We start from the raw sequence: 4,838 nt of genomic DNA, 5'->3' as shown, positions 1-4,838 counted from the left end.
TCAGCGCTAATCTGTTTTGTGGTGACACTGTCATCTCCCATTTTGTCAGTGTGTGTGTGTGAGAGAGAGAGAGAGAGAGAGAGAGAGCTTAATCAAATGAAGAAAATGGTCCAATTATTCAAAATGGAGGCTGATTAAATGGCCTCTGCCTGGAACATCCCGGTTGCTTCACTCACTGACTGACTGACTCCACTGTGGTTATTGTTACACGTGGTATACCTACAGGGATATATACATCAAGACAAGACATTGGGGAAGGTGTGTGTGTGTGTGTGTGTGTGTGTGTGTGTGTGTGTGTGTGTGTGTGTGTGTGTGTGTGTGTGTGTGTGTGTGTGTGTGTGTGTGTGTGTGTGTGTGTGTGTGTGTGTGTGTGTGTGTGTGTGTGTGTGTGTGTGTGTGTGTGTGTGTGTGTGTGTGTGTGTGTGTGTGTGTGTGTGTGCGCGTGCATGAGAAAGAAAGAAAGGAGGGAGGGATCCATACAGAGCGCAGTTTGATTCCCGACTCCTCCTGGCTTTGTGTAAAAGAGTCGTTGAGCAAGGCACTGAAGGACGACGGTACCTTGTAATGGTGTCCTGTGTGTGTGTATGGCAGTGGTTCCCAAACCTTTTCATGTCAACGACCCCCCCAAAGTGACCCTCATTAGCCTGCAGACCCCCCCCACTTGAAAATAAATGCCAGGGACCCCCATATAAGAGAATATTTTTTACAGCTCTAGCAGTGATTTTCAACCATTTTCATTTCAAGGACCCCCCCGTTTGACATGCAACAGTCTATACGGACCCCATTTTAATGGCATTTCTGTCTCTGAGACCCCAATTTAAATCGTGAAATCAATGTTAATTTAGCTCTGAGAGTGTACAAATGGAACCAAATGGAACCAATTTGGTCCCCCTGGGGGTCCCCGTCGAACCCCACTTCGGGAACCACTGGTGTATGTATGGGACCCCCTCTAAAATGAGACGTTGCATCTCAAAGGGGCCATCCTCTCATCCTGACCAAATTCTGACCTCCAGCGGCCGGTGGTGTGTGCATGGGTGGATGTAACAGTCATTGATTGATTTGAAGATTGATTGATTGATTTGATTGAATACTTTATTAGACAGACATGTAAACAGCACACTTATAGGCTGAAAGGACAGCACACGGAAGTCCAGGGGACTCGTTGTTTCCATTGTGGTCCTCGGACATTCTCAAGTGATTTAAATAAAAGGTGACTATGTATTATATGTGCAGACTATTTAATTAACACTTTTACTGCCGCGTTCGTTGGAACATGAATCACTATTTGAGCCTCATGGGGGGGAAAACAGTGCCCCGGGTGCTTGACCGGAAGTTATAGCTCATGGATAAGCAATCATATATATATATATATATATATATATATATATATATATATATATATATATATATATGTATATATATATGTATGTATGAGAGAGATCTCCACCTCCTGCATCCAAACACTCTTATTTGTTTGTAAACCCCGTTCTTCTCTGTATTCTCCATTGAACATTAGTGCGATGCCTCTCTGTGTCTGACCGATGTGTCTGTGCAGTGGCTCGTCCAGTGCCGTCCGGCGTCCGTGCACGGTTGTGTGTGTGCGTGCGTGTGTGTGCGTGTGTGTGTGTGTGTGTGCGCGCAGCGTGTTGACATTTGCTCCAGTAAATTGTTGGGTGTCAGACAAGCCTGTTCAGGTCAGATGATACAGATCCCCCCCACACACACACACACACACACACACACACACACACTCACTCTCACCCTCTGATACTCAGAATCCCCTTTCATCTCTCTCAATGCTGAGTGTGTGTGAGAGTGTGTGTGTATGTGTGTGTGTTTGTGTGTGTCTTTCTATGTATGTTTCGGTCATTCACATGGGAGAGCTCATTGATCCAACACAGCTGTGGTGAATGCGTGTATGTGTGAATGACTGTGTGACTGGTTGTGCGCGCGCGCTCGCGCGTGTGTGTTTGTGTGTGTGCGTGCGTTTGTAAACCCCCAGCCCAAGGGGGGTTTCCAGTCTGGATCGATAAAGCTTTGCTGTTGGATTCCCTCCTCTCTTGTCACGGATCCCACAGTGTAAGAACAGGCCAGTCAGTTTGACTGATAGGTGCGTGCGTGCGTGTGTGCGTGCGTGTGTGCGTGCGTGCGTGCGTGCGTGCGTGCGTGCGTGCGTGCGTGCGTGCGTGCGTGCGTGTCAGTTAAAGCTCAATGGTTGTGCATTATTGATTCACCAGTGGACGTATTCGCTAACTCCAGCTCACACAGATGCACAGCATGCACGCACGAATGCGTGCATGCACACATGCACACATGCATACTTGCCCGCATAGTGTATAAGTGGTTCTCTAGCATAACGTATCAGTTTAACCCATTCTGACCGGAGATCAGATTCATACGAGGTTTCCACTGGACACACACTGGTCTGATTAATCCATTCTGACCTGAGATCAGATTCTAGAAAAATGTCAGTCAAAAATAGCAGACCTACAAGCTCGTAGCGCGCCACTCGGTGGCGCGATATGAGCTTGTAGATCTGCTATTTTTCAATAGCTAAAGCATAACATGATGCTAACACCAAAATGGGTGCCCGGTCAGAATGGGTTAATAGTAATGGACCCTAATATACTGTAACACGCCGTGCGTATAGGTCATAAATTGTATACCGTATGCTTTAAGAGTTTGAATAATATGTCATAATATGTAATATTGGACATGCAGTGCATGGTCTGCCGTTAGAGTAGACCAACTTGTGGAGTTAAAATTGATTTGATTTGTGGCTGTCTGGACCACGTTGTCACGCTCAGGTCACCATGACTCAGCCATATAACCATATAAGGAGTTCACTATATATGCAGCTGTGCCCAAATATGGGCATATTATAACTGCAATGTGTAGCCCCCAATGTGTAGAGGCCAGGATCACATTAGATGTGGTTACAAAATCGTGGGATAAAAATGATATATAAAAAGACACTGCCACCCTTATCCGTATATATAGCTGATGTTCTGACATTCCACATGTTGATCTGACCTCATCAAACCCTGTACACTCAATTAAGACACACTCCATACATGGCCAGTACATCCGCTTTCATTCCATGTCGCTCTCGTTCAAAACACACACATCACAGCTGTCACTCGATCCTGTAGGTTTACACTCTATAACATACGACAAATTAGACCGTTCCTCACCCAGGAGTCAGCCCAGCTCCTAATACAGACAACAGTCTTGTCAAAACTCGACTATTGTAACTCCCTCCTTATACTGGCCTACCGGCATGTGCACTTAAGCCCCTCCGACTGATCCAAAATCCCTCTACTGGCTCCCGGTCGCTGCCCGCACAGAATACAAAACTCTGATGCTGGCATTCAAAGCAACCAAAGGCATGGCTCCTCCCCCATATCTCACAAGTATGATCGTACCCTACAAACCCTCCCGCACACTCAGATCAGCCAACGCAGGGAAGCTGGAGGTACCTTCACTAAACGCGCCCGGACAACGCTCCACACGTCCCCAACTCTTCTCCCTCCTGGCTCCAAAACTATGGAATGCACTTCCCATCACAGTCAGAACTGCAGCCTCACTTCCCAATCTTCCGCCCTAGTCTGAAAACCCACCTCTTCAGACTCCACCATGGCCCGTAGCACTTGCCCTAGCCTAGATAGACTTGGATAGTATTTTAAACAGACTTATAGCTTGTTACGTAGACCACAATAGAATTGCATTTTATGTAGTCATAGCACTTTATAGTACACATGCATAATATATAATATAGTAGAGTATGTATAGTTTACATATAGATACTCCACTGTTACGTTCTTAGTTTATACATGATTCATGATAACTACTTTTTATAATGCCATGCTTTTGTTGTTGCTTAATGTAAATCGCTCTGGATTAAGAGCGTCTGCTAAATGCCTAAATTGTAAATGATGTATATGTTGATCTGACCCCCCCGTTCCAAAGCCCCAGTGCCCGCTCAGCGGTCTGCCGCCAACGAGGCGGATGCGTGCACAATATTATTATTATTAATATTATTATTAATATTAAATTATGTAAGTCATTTCTCATATCCGCCTACCTTTTTGTACCTTTTAGTTCCCAAAGCCAAACAGAAATGTAAAAACAAAAAAAGGAAACTTTTCATTCAGTTACATGTTTTTTATCACAATTATTGGAGCCAGTGAACTGTCCTGATGTTTTTGTATTGTTTTGTTGTCATGTCTAAAGGCAGGAAGGACTTCAAAGACATTGTGACACAATTGTTCTTTTTCTCACCCTCTCTCTCTCTCTCTCTCTCTCTCTCTCTCTCACTGTGTTCCTGTTTGACAAATTGGTCTTATTTGTAACACAGTTTCTGCTTCAGTCAATCTTTGGTTGACATCCTCTCCTCTCCTCTCCTCTCCTCTCCTCTCCTCTCCTCTCCTCTCCTCTCCTCTCCTCTCCACACACACACACACACACACACACACACACACACACACACACACACACACACACACACACACACACTCAATACCACTCCTTTCATTCTTCCCGCTCCAGCACATACACCTCATCCATCTATCCAGTCCATCCATCAACCCTCGGTATAGCGCGTGTGTGGCACGACTCTCTCTCTCATTCGATATCTCTTGAGACGCCGTAGTGGCTCGCCCATTTATTAGCGCCGGCGCGTGCCAACGGTATATATATATATACACGCGTTCGGGGGGGCTTGACGGCGTGACACAGGTGTCACCGGGGTGGGCCGTCAACGTCGGTCAATAAACAGGCTTGTGAATCCAACGGGTCTTTGATGAAGAGGCAGGAGGCTGTGTGCTGACAGCTGGCCT

Source organism: Protomyctophum bolini, assembly GCF_963924005.1.
Source record: "Protomyctophum bolini genome assembly, chromosome: 9".
Classification (NCBI taxonomy): Eukaryota; Metazoa; Chordata; class Actinopteri; order Myctophiformes; family Myctophidae; genus Protomyctophum; species Protomyctophum bolini.
This window is presented reverse-complemented; position numbering follows the sequence as displayed.